The 13,058-nt window shown below is 44.1% G+C and overlaps 1 long non-coding RNA gene across 1 annotated transcript; it reads left to right on the top strand.

Annotated features, from left to right (window-relative positions):
* The first annotated feature begins 2,685 nt into the window (after window positions 1–2,685).
* Window positions 2,686–9,743, top strand: LOC120100686 (uncharacterized). The gene is made up of 2 exons (XR_010064054.1): window positions 2,686–3,813; window positions 8,552–9,743. It is a non-coding gene; the product is annotated as an uncharacterized LOC120100686 (long non-coding RNA).
* The last annotated feature ends 3,315 nt before the right edge of the window (window positions 9,744–13,058 follow it).

Genomic DNA, 13,058 nt, shown 5'->3' on the forward strand with positions numbered 1-13,058 from the left:
ACTTACAAGTCAACTAACCTAGCTCCACGGGGGCTCACAGAGACTGAACCATCAACCAAAGAGCTTACAGGGGCTGGACCTCAGCGCCCTGCACATCTGTAGCAGATGCACAGCTTAGTCTTCATGTGGGTCCCCTAACAATTGGAGAGGGGGCTGTCTCTGACTCGGTCGCCTGCCATTGAATCCCCTTCCTCTAACTCGACTGTCTGGTTGGACCTCAGTGGGAGAGGATGCACTTAGTCTTTCTGTGACTTGATGTCCCAGGGTCAGGTGTACCCAATGGGGGATTCTCAGCTTCCTCTTCCCTGAGGAAAATAGGAGGGAGTAATGAGTGGGGAGGGACTGTGACTGAAATCTAAAGTGAATAAATAAATATGTTATGAAAAATTCACACATTAAATAAATAGTAGCATAAAGGTGTTAAAATAAACAAACAAACAAACACGGGAAAGAATGCCAGACTTTTTGACAAGACTCCACAGTGTCATTTTCCTCTCTTGTATCAAAGTGTGCTCATCTTGGAGCTTGGTGGGTAAAGTGCCCCGCAAGCGTGAAGACATGAGCCAGGGTTCCCCAGACTCATGAAAAAGCATAGCATGGTATTCTGTGCTTACAATCATGATGTACTGCAGGGCCAGACCAGATTATTTCTGGAGCTCACTGGCCAACAAGTGTAGCTAGTCAGCAAGCTCCAGGTTTACTGAGAGACCTTGTCTCAAAAATAAAGCGGGAAGCAACCAAAGAAGGCACATGAAGCTGGCCTCTGGCCTCCACACACATGTGCACACACACACACACACACACACACACACACACACACATACACACACAAAAAAACACACACAAACACATACACACACATACACACACACAAAACACACACTCAAACACATACATGCACACACACACGCACATACACACATATACACACACAAACACACACATATATACACACACATACACGCATGCACACACATACACACATGCACACACACAGAGACAGAGAGAGAGAGAAAGAGAGAGAGATGCTCACCTTTCAACTTTTAAATTTAGCATAATGCCAACAAACCTGTTTGTATTTTTTTGTTTGTTTGTTTGTTTTTTTAGGTTAAAGGAATTTCAAAGTTCACACTGATTACAAAACAAACAAGTCTTCAAAGGTAAATCAAGGCACACAACACTGGTTTAGTAGTAATGCAGCAATAACATGGAGAGAAGGAGAGAGAAAGAGGACAGAAGTGCCCTAGTGAGGATGACAAGCCTGAGTAATGGTGGCCAACTGGTAGCTATCTCAGAAATATTAATTATAAACTCTAATATCACCCCATACCTCTCTGTAATTTCCAAATAGATGAAATCTTTAATAAAAGTCAACCAGTCAATCAAAGATAATAGGTGAAGAGGCTGGAAATATTTCATAGTTTCACAGAACATGAAGTTCGAAAGATAAAGCTAATAAATCCAACTCTATATAAAAGGAAATTTTAAAACCTGACTAAGTCCTCATATAATTAAAATAAACCACAAATGATAAACTGAAAAATATAACTCATCATAGACAGTAATAATAACCTTATTAGTATGTAAAAAGCCCCAAAGTAGGTAAGAGAAAGACCAGTAACTCACTAGCAAAGCAGACAAATGTTATAAAGACAATGCAGAGAATAAATAAATCGTTCTTAATATGTTTAAAATGCTCTTTTGCACTCATAATGAGATGCATGCAAATTAAACTACTCTAAAAGCCATTTTTCACCATAAAATTGGCAACATTCCCAAATTTGATGTCCTGTTGCAGGGCTGTGGGAACCAGACACTCGCGGACCTTGCTGGTGGGAGTAGAAATTTGCATGGCCCATATGGATGGTAATTTAGCAATAGTAACCAAAGCTGCAGATGTGTGTGCGCTTGGATACAGTAATTCCACTTCAGGGAATTCTCCCTACAGGCATATTTGCATATCTACAGTAAGTATACCGTCTATTAATTGCAACAGTGCAATCGAGGTGGGAAGGAGCCTGGATACTCATCAGGAGGAACTGGTTTAATTCGGTGCAGCATTTTGTAATAATACCCTTTTAAAGTTATTAAAGATTTATTTTATTATTTTGTGCGTGTGCGTGCGTGCGTGCGTGCGTGCGTGTGTGTGTGTGTGTGTGTGTGTGTGTGTGTGTGTGTGTGTGTGCTGATACCCAAGAAGTCCAATTGGATCCTGGAGCTGGATTTACAGCCAGTTGTGAGCTGCTATGTACGAGATCTGGCAACAAACCTCTTTCCCCTGCAAGGGCCACCAACGCTCTTAACTGCAGAGCCATTTCCCCATCCACAGAAGACAGTGATTCTTTCTGTGTTAATCAGGAATATCTGATTATTACCAAAATATCTTAAGAGAATAAAGCGAGGGCCAGGATGATGTATAGCTTTGTAATATTTATATTACCATGAGGGAAAGCAATATATTTTGTATCTCGCTTACATTTGTTTTGTGTTTATTTTCAGAAATCTCTGGGAAGGCAAAGAAAAGACCAAAAGTAGTGGTTAGCTAGCTGTTGGGGGCCTGAGAACTAGGGACATGAATATACCCTGTTTTCACTGTAAGTTTTTCTGTAATATATGTATATGTATATGTATATGTATATGTATATGTATATGTATATGTATATGTATATGTATATGTATATGTGTATGTGTATGTGTATGTGTATGTGTATGTGTATGTGTATGTATATGTATATGTATATGTATATGTATATGTATATGTGTATGTGTATGTGTATGTGTATATGTGTATGTGCATGTGTATATATATAATATATTTGCAAATTTAACACCATTTGAGTTTTATGAAATTTTAAAGCAAAATATCATGCAAACAATACGATTATTAAATACATGTGAAGCCATGTGTGGCTTAAATGCACTGTTTTTCTATGTCATTATTAGGTACACCACATAGAACGGTTTTTACCAGGACTGCTCAAAGACTTACAGCTTATTATCCCATAAACACAGCCTCCCCAAATCAAATGGTTCTGGACTGGAATGGCCTCTGCCATTTCTTATCTCACAAAGAGACAGACTGTGGGCGCTGGAGATGGACAGAAGCTCCCCAACAGATATTCTCCCCAATCCAAAGGATAGTAATGCATGTCATGTCAGTACTTGAGCTGATGGAGTAGGAACTGGCACGTGATTGCCGTAGAACAGAAACTCCGCCTGCTGAGTAATCTGGAGCAGAGCGCAGTCATAAGGAAGTATTAAGTCCAATCAGAGGTGAGGAAGTGAGATCCAGAGAATGACTTTGCCAGAGGTCACAGATGGTAAGACCTGGAGCTGAGATTCACAAAGTCAGTGGTCCCAAAGCATGTATGGCTTTTACAACCCCACTTTAATGCTGGCAGGAGGTTGGGTCCTTCGGCAAGGAAGAAGGAAATATGCTGGCTATTTTTATTCTCTGTCATAAGCGAAAACCACCTGGATAGTATCAGTTGTAAGATTGCCCGGATCAGAATGGCCTGTGACCACATCTGTGGGGAACTGTCATAACAGTTGGTTGTTATAGAAACGGTATACTACCCATACTCTGAGCAGTGCCAGAGTCCCAGGCGGCCTTGGGTTGTATAATAAAAATGACTGACAAGAGTCAGAGGGAGAGGGCCAGTAAGCAACGTTTTTTTCACTTCTTGCTGGAGTTCGAGTCCTGACTTTTTCCCTCGGGGATGGACTACGACCTGGATGTAAACCAAATAACCCCCTGCCCCCTCCCCAGTTGTTTTTGGTGATGGTGTTCATCACGGCAACCAGAAAGCTAAGGTCAGTAAAATTGGCTGTTGGGTGTGTACCCGGAAGTGTCTCACTTAGGAGTCAATGGTCCAAGCTGCAGCTATCCACTAACACAGAGCAAACCGTCGCTGATGGGCACTGGCCATGTGTACACACTTCTCCATGACCTCGGTAGACCTGTGCCTCCGTTGTTGGATGTGAGAAAACCTGACCAATGTCTGAGACCTTTCTGCAAGCAAGGGAAGGAGAAGCTCCACCTAGAGAGAGCTAAACTGGTGCTTGTTGGGGGTTTAAATCTTGGCCCGCGTCCGGACAAAGCACACCAAGCCAACAGGGTTCCACATGGAAAGGTTTTAATGACAGAAGAGTAAAAGAGGGGAGAAACAAAGGAGGCCGGCCATGGGTACGTGGAGGGAAGGGGTGGGGGGGGGATAGGGAAAAGGGCAAGAGAGCAGGGAAGAGAAGAGCAAAGAGAATGAGGAGAGGGGCAAGTAGCCCCTTATATAGTGTCAGGAACAGCTGGCTGTTGCCAGGCAACTGTGGGGCGGAGCTGGGGGGTGGAGCTTAGACAGAATACCAACGGTACTGACCATACCTGTGGGGGTGGAGCTTAGACAGTACCAATGGTACTGACCATACTTATCAGGGGACATTGCCATGAGGGCCAAGAAATGGACATGCTTCCTTCCAGGAGCAACACTACAACAGGAAGCTAGAGGTCTGGAAGAGCCCACGCTGCTCACAGGGGCTGCACATACCACGGTTCTACTGTAAGCGATGGCTTCCTGCCCAGGAAGGAAAGGTCCTAGAGTACAGGTCTTAGCATTTCACGCTCTGGCAATTAGAGGGAGTTTCTGGTGTGTGAGAAAACCAGTTGCACAGACAAACACCACGGTTAGTGTGCACTGCTGCTGCTGAGATTATGTTGGCCATTTCCTATTTCAGCCTCCCATCCTCTCTGTGCCTCCCTTGCGACTTGAAAACCTCCACTGTTAAAACTGTGAAGCATTCCAGAGGAAAAAAAAAGAAAGAGCTTAAATAAAAGCTTCTCCCCTCTAGGACTGACTTCCTAACAGCCATCTCGTCTTTCTTCATGGGCAAAAATACTGGGTTCTCCCCACAACATCAATCCAGTGGTTTCTCCATCCATTTGTCTTTTCATTGAGTCAGAGGCAGTGAGTCAGTTTTCTCACCTCCCAGGCACATAGCCCAGGGATGGGGGTGGATATAGTCTTAGCTGGAGCACTTGCTAAGGCTTCTGTAAATCCCAGGGAGGTAGGTGTCTCCAGACTGTGACAAAGAGGAGACCAGGGTGAGAAGAGTTGGCAGGAGAAGGAGGCCCCCTGAATAGTGAGCCAGTCTCCCAGTAGACTAGGCTCACTGCTTGCACATCCGAATAGAACCACAGAGAATGCCTGCCTTAGAGCTCGGAGCGGAGGAGGCACAGGGCTGTGGAATTCTTTGCCAGGTTTCTTCCCTTGGAGCTCCAAAACAGTTGGTTCATGAGCTCCACATTTTCTTATGACCCCGAGGCAGGAAATGTGGTCATGCCAAGGGAAAGACAATGAATTCTGATTATGATGACAGCCAGACACTGTAAGAATTAGGTGGAGTGTTTCTTGCTGGCCATCACTTGTAAATTTCTATAGAAAGGCCATTGTCATTGTCAACACGCAATGCCACTGGCTGGCGTTTCCGGAACCAAGTAAACCACAGTTATTTATTTCTTCAGTGCAAACAAGGACAAGCGTTTTCACATTCTGAAAAGCCCCCTTCAGATTTCACATCTATCTCTGGTGCTTACCAACACTGGCCAACTCAGGTCACCTCTCCAGGTCCCTGTGGCCATCTTGAGTGAGAGGACGATCCAGAAGTCCTGGGTTTCAGAAGAAGACATTGATTCTCTGAGGGTCAAAATTCTCTCTGGCTCCCCCTTGCCTATGACTTCAGAATCCTTCGTTCTCTAACTGGCCTTGCCCATCCATGAGTGGAAATAGAAGGTTCCCCCAACAGAGGCTGCAGCAATGTGTCACCTCTGGGCTTTCCACACCTGAATCCACAGAACTGTGAATATGCCAAGAGAGGGCATTGTTTTCGCTGCAGAGGCTACACAGAAAGTGTGAGCTGGAAAGGGGCAGACTTGACAACCAAGCAGCAACCGGGAGTCTGCAGCCACCAAAGAACTAGGGACTCTTAGAATCACAAAAAAATAAACTCAGCCAAGAGCCTGGATTCTCTGAGAAACAGAGCCGTTCCAGAGCTCCCTGAAAGAAAACATTGCTTGCCCACATCAGAGAGATGCCTCAGAAGATCCGGCTATGGTGCTGTGGCCAGACTTCTGACTTACAGAACAGGGAGGAAATTACTTGGAGCTGGTTTAAATCACTAAATTTGTGGTGATTAATTTGCTAGAGCAGCAAGAGATGCACAGATGTCCCTGACAACCACATTCCATCAGCACGAGAAGCTCATCGTTTGGGGACATTTCTTGCATCTGGCCTCAGAATGGCAATCTGGCCTGCGGATGTGCACGGTTTCTGGTCACCGGGCTCTGTCTCTCTGCTAGCAATCAGTATATTTGAAAAGTACAACAGAAGCAAAGCCTGTAGGGAAAGAGGAAGAAAGGGAAAAGAGGCAGAAAAGGCAGGGGAGGGAGAGGTATGAAGAAAATGTTTCCGGTGTTGTTGCCCCCGATCCCATAGGCACTGACCCCGACAAAATTCTCTTCAGAATGAAGAAGTGTGAGGCTTCTGCCTGGCCATATGGACGAATAGGGACTGGGAATGCCCTGGGACCATTTTTAGTCCAGCAATTTAAATATCTGTAGAGAACATCCTGTGCACTGCCCCTTGGCTGTGAAAATGCTAATGAGTCAAGCTGGTTGCCAAGTGCCACTTGGGAGGCCCAGGTGGTGCAGGAGAGGGCCAGGCTCTAATGTTGCTCTCACTTCTACATAGGAGAGGAGCCCTGGGCTTTGGATGCCTCCTCTCTCCTCTTTTCCTTCCCCTTCTGAGTCACTTCTCCTTCATTCCAGAGAGCATCCCAAAAGCAAACCCCTCACTCTCCACTGTGGAGTAAGATTACACCATTCATTTTTATTCCTCATAAACAGGAAAAAGAGTGAAGCCAGTACTTAAGGGTTCACCCAAATGTCATCGTCCTCCAGTTCTGAAGTCCTCTCATGTGTACCACACAGAGCCACTGGCCTCACCCTCCCACCCAGCCTCCAACACCTTCTAGCAAGCTCTGGTTCCAGCCCAGGTTGCAAGGGAATAAATAGACAGCTGGGAGAGCAGAGGTGACCACAGATGATCCACCCTCCACGAGGAAACACATTTTGTAGTCAACAGAGCTTTGAGCAACCACCAACCCCACCCCGGCAAGGGCGCACGATCCTTCCATCTTGTAAAATCATGATGATGAATGAACTTATCCTCCAGATGACTTGAGTACCCAGCAGGGACCTGCACTCCACTTCAAAAGTAGAAAGCTTGGGAAAGGCAGACCCTGTCTGGGTTCGGCCGGATGTCTTGTTCACGGGACCTCACAGAGGAAACACTAACGCAGTAGGGATTTGAGAGCTAAAGGAAGTTTGTTTTCCTAGTGGTCCCCCTGTCCGTTTCATCCATCCACTTTGTAACTAGCACAGTGTCCATGGGACGTACACCCCGCTTTACTCCCTAAACTCCATCTCAGCCTACCTATCCTCTGGAGAGTGCTGTGTAAAGTCAAGCCCTGTTTAAAGGCTCCTCAGATCAGCGAGGGGAGGAGAAAGTCACCCACCACCAGGTCTCCAGCAGTAGGCTAGAAGAAGACATCTGAGCAAGAGAAGGAATCGGGAAACTAACCTGGGCTCTGCCGACCAGTCCCGTCTGCAAAAACCACACCCCTTAGCTTCAATGTGTCCTTCAGATCCACGAGTCCCATTTCTGCCCCACAGAGATACCGCCACCCAGCCGCGCTGATCGCCAGGCTCGGCCTTCCGGTAAAATTTTGCTCTCGAAGCTGGAAGGAGCCTTACCTAGCACAGGGAAAGCCCCCATTCCTTTTCATCTCCGATGCCATCTGCCGAGAATTACTGTTTTGCAGAACACAGTCTGTGATGCTGTTAATTCTGTTTCCTCCCTTTCTTCCAAACCTCATTATATGCATGTGTAAAATTCTTCAAGAAGAAAATTTAGCAATTGAGTCCCTGCCTCACCAAAAACAACAGTATACTTGAAGTGACTATTTGCCCCCCATCCTGCCCCGAGCTATGAGCACTAAACACGAGGAGTTCATCCGACCCTCATATCAAGCCTTTGAGAAAGAGTCTCTTATCGTCATTCTCTTACACACAAGGACACGGAGGCAAGGGCTTACCCAGGACCTTAGTAACACATCTCATCTTAAACCCTGAGGACACGGGCTTGCTGAATGCTCTCAAAACTCCCTGTAACACGTGCCGGATCAGTCCCACCACACAGGGACTTTAACACTGACATTAGTGTTCCCTAGGCTGGGCCAGTTCGAACAACAGGCCTCCACTCCTTACCCTGGCCCTGGGCTCTTGGGTGTTTACTAGCACAGAGGTCAGCAGAACAGGATAGGGAGAGGAGAGGCAACCTGGTCCCAAAACATTCCCTTGTCACATTAAATGTTGACAAGGGAAAACTTGACCTTTAAGATTTGTGACATGGTGACAAAGGCTGCATGTTCTGTTCGTGTTTTTAAAGTATTTTTAATCATTTTGTTACATATATATATATATATATAATTTGTCTTTCAGAATCCTTTTAGAAGATCGAAGAAAGATGAGGGTGCTGTGAAATATTTTATATCTAATGGAGAAGCTTCTAATCACTGGTGCCCACAATGCTGTGACCATGATTCAGGGACAGTGATATTGTTATACCTGTATCAGCATTTATTCCTCAACCGACAGCTGCAAATTCAGGAGTGTAGCTGGTAACTTCAAGATCTCCATAGTGCACCATAGGTGCCTTGGTCCCCCACCCCACGGGTGTGGGCCAGCTGCCTGAGCCTTAAGCCATAGGCTGATTTCAGGTCTACTCTCTGGGTCTCAACCTCTCCACAGCTCTGAAGAGTTTCTACAACGTTCCTTACATGGATGATCGCAGAAGCCCAAGGAGACAAGTCCAACAATGAACCACATGCACAGATCCTCTTGTCATGTCTCCTAACCCTCCTTTGACCAAAGTTATCGGAATTCCAGCTTCAGTATGACAGAGAATACACTGACGCTGCCCAATCGGCGGGGGGTGGGAGTGGGGGACACAGGGTTACACACATGAAGTGTGGATGTGCAAGTCTACACACTGAAGTAGCAGAGACTTGGAAGTCGGCAACAAACAGAGCATGGGGTAGAGCAGGAGTTTGGACACATCTCAAAGGCACAAAGTCTTGACTGTGGCTTAGCAAAAGCAGAGCTGCTGGGCTTTTGGCAAAGTGACAATAGAGTCATGGGCTCAGAAAGAGAAGAAAGAGGGGTGGAGTGAAGAAAGTGGGAGCTGGTACATTAGACTGCAATTAAAAATGGAGGGTAAGGGCTAGACATGAAAAGAAATAGCCAAAAATATCGCATGAAAGAGAAAGGTTTACAATGCAGTGTAGTAACCCCAGATCAGCCCAACACCAATTACGAGGAAAACCAAACAGATCTGGGGAGTCCTCTATTCTTTGTGTACAAGTAACCAAGGGAAGTGGAATAAAAGGAGGCATATGATCCAAGAGGTGGCTCTCCAGTCGAGATAATATATTCTGTAAAGTCGGCCAAAATTTTTATTATGCAAATAATAAGATTCCTATAAATATTTTACACATATGAGCTGGAACCATGACTTCATTACCCTGCCACTGAGGAGTAAACATGATTATCATTTTAATATATAGCCTTTAGACCATGCATATATTATCCATTTATGTATGATAATAATAAAATTGATAATATAACCAGTTAATATATATCCTTTCTATATGTATTTCTTAATTTAAAATCTTCCTGTATATACCTTAAGCAGACAGCTGGTTTTTCACTTAACAGAAATAACACTTGAATGTTTATTAGTGCTTACTATTTCAATATTCAGACCTTCCATTTCATTATGGTCCAAATTCAGTTTGGCAGTTTAGTATTAGACATTTGTGGCTTTTCAACATCCCGCTGTCATACAGAAAGTTGCCATACACATCCTAAATTGTAAATCTTTGCCCACTTTCTCTTATTATTCTTTAGGATCATTACACAGAAGTAGAATCTGGGAGTTAATTGCTAAAAAGACTCCAGAAAAGCTGAAGGGTTTGGCACCCTGGCACATGTTTTATATGTTGTCCTAAAAGACTTGTGAAGACCAGTGTCACACTCGGGCTCTAAGCAAGCATCTAGCACCATACTTCCCAGAAGATGGAGTCAACAGGGAAAGCTGCCTCTCTGCACTGCCTTAGACTTAAAAAAAAAGGATGAAAGACGATTGAAACTAGGTTATCTGTCAGCCCAGTCGCTGAGAAGAAAATGTACCAATACAATCCCTATCACCCAGTGTTCAGTAGGTCCTTTAAAGCTAAATTCATTCATAAGAGAGTATATTACACATTAACACCATATGTCATAGGTTATAGGGGAAATGTCACAAAAGGCAAAACAGAAATATGCTCTACAGAGTGTAAACTATTCTCCCAGATCACCACCCCTTCGTCCCAGAATCACTCACTACTTTTGTATGATGTAGATATCTGTAAGTTACCTGTGCATTGGACATATAGAAAAGTTTACCTTCTTAAGTGAATACTACGTTTACATCTGAGGAGATGGAGGAAGGGGATTCTGCTTCTACTATACCTCTTGGAATGACCCAAACAACAGACATGGTATGTGGGATGATGTCATTACGCAAGTGAGTCAGGCACAAGATAGAACGAGGCCTGTCATTGGATAAGAAGGAAGGATGAGTGGGAGAAAAGTTTGAGGGAAGAGGAGGAGACTGGAAGGAGAGAGGAAGCCGCCAAGAGAACATAGAGGCTGATGTTAAGATTACACTCTGCGTATTTACAGGTTGTTATGAATGTTCTTAAGGGATGGATGCGTATAGGGCTTTGTGTGTCTAGGTGGGCAATTATATCATCAACTGGATAAGAGGTTATTGTGTTGTGTGTTCTTTCTTGTGGCGAATTAAGTTTAAGAGAGTGTGTGGCAGCTGGGACACTAAGCCGCCACGGAATTGAGATGGGTATTTCTGGGAACTGGATGGGTAGAGAGATTGTTGCCAGGCTCAGAGAGAGGCCATCAGCAGTGTGTTATGGGATGGAGCAAAGAGGATGAGAGGCTTTGCTGACTGAGATGAAGAAACCTACCAGATATCTTGGAGCACTGTGGTGCCGGGTCTAGTGGAGGACAAACACAACATTTTTTATATAATTTTACAACAACAATAGTGTACAAAACAAGATCCTGGTTATCAGCTAATGGAGCAAACTGATCCCTGGCACCTGAGAAATAAAGTGGAGGGAGGGGCATCCAGAGACCAGGAATCATCTGCGATGAAGAGCTGAAGCCGTGAGTCCAATCAGTCCAATGTGCCCAGAGTTACCAAGTCAGACACTTCCATACACGACAGGTTTAAAGAGAGGGGGGATGGACCCAGTCTCTCTGGAGTTTCGAACTGCATTTTGATGGGGCCTGCGTGCAACAGAAACAGGAGAGAGTTTCCAGAGGGAGAATCCACACAAGACTAGGAATAGTTCCTGTTTCCAACAATCAGACGTGGTATAATGTCGTAGTTCACACACTATAGAATGCTTGAAATGGATTTGTTTCCACTGTAGAGCAAAATTAGCTCTCACTAAACATTGTCCAAGGCCCATTTAAAAAAATACTCTTAGTCATAAAACCTGAGGGACCAAGGTGTTTCCAAATGTGCATAGCTCGGAACAAAATGAAAAACAATGCCCTCAAAGGAGGTCATAGAACTTTAGATGGCACAGAATGTATACAGAATAAAAGGTTAGTGGACAGTGTCCAGAAAAGGGCTAAAAATATCCAGAGGCAGTTTTTAAACAATCAATGAAACTCCTTTAAGCAACTTGCTATAAAGCTGAAGAGAGGGAGAAATAAACAGAAGATAAAACAAGAAAAAAATTAACAAAAGTTTTTCAAAATGGATGAAAATTAAAGATCCACTCAAGGAGTTCAATGAATTCCAAGCACAAGAAACTTCACAAAAGACACATGCAATTAAATCAAACCAGCGAAAAGGATAAAAGTCCTAAGAAGGTCTAGAGGGAAAAAAGGCAGAAAGGAGGCAAGGACAGCCATATTCTAGTCAAGAGGAGAACCCGAGCAAGAAACAGAATACTGAAAGAAAGAAAAACTCAACTTACTATTTTATACCCAGCAAAACACTCTTCCAATGATGGTGAATGAGGCTAGTTATAATGCAACTCAGGAATTTCTTAGATTTCTTGGATTCTTCTTAGAACCATATCAAAAAGAACAAAAACCACACACTTAACCCTAATTTTGGACATAGATGTTCTTAGCAGCATCACCACTGCTGACAAAATAGGAGCACACCCAAGATTTCCACACTGAGTAACAAACAAAACCCAATATATTTCTACCATGAAACACTGTCCAGTCCCAGAGAGAGAGACGAAGTGCTAATGTACATGACAATGTGGTGAGTCTTGGAAAGCTTTCAGCGAATAAGAGATGGGGTGCTAACGGGTAAAGAGTTTCTTTGGAGATGGTGAAAATGCTTTAGATGCAATTGCAGGGGTCATAAACCACGGTGAATATCTGAAACCCACAGAACTGTATGTTTTTAAAAGGCGAGGAGGAGCAAAAGGAAGAGAGAACGCAAGTGAGTTACAGAGCAGATGAAATGTACTTCACCGAAGTTGTGAAGCAGGAAAACCCACAATGCTTCAGGTCTAACAGAGCTGTGCAGAGGGTCAGCAGTAGATCAGCATGGTAACTGCCAAAGGGCGTTCTTGAGGAAAAAAAGTGTAAATCTCCATCTATGGAATGGAATGGACATCCCCGGAAATGTAACAATGGGTAACGGTCAGGTTTTTTTACTTATTACCTTGGCCATTTCAAAGGACGATTCAGTGTATTTCTTATACTTACTTATTGAAAGAGTGAGAGAGAGAGAGAGAGAGAGAGAGAGAGAGAGAGAGAGAGAGAGAGAAAGGTGAGGACAGTTGGAAGGGGTTTTTCTGGTTCTGGGAGTTTTCTATAAATAGAATTGCAGAAGACAATGTTTTTTTTTCCAATG

This window comes from Rattus norvegicus, chromosome 2, assembly GCF_036323735.1.
Source record: "Rattus norvegicus strain BN/NHsdMcwi chromosome 2, GRCr8, whole genome shotgun sequence".
Lineage (NCBI taxonomy): Eukaryota > Metazoa > Chordata > Mammalia > Rodentia > Muridae > Rattus > Rattus norvegicus.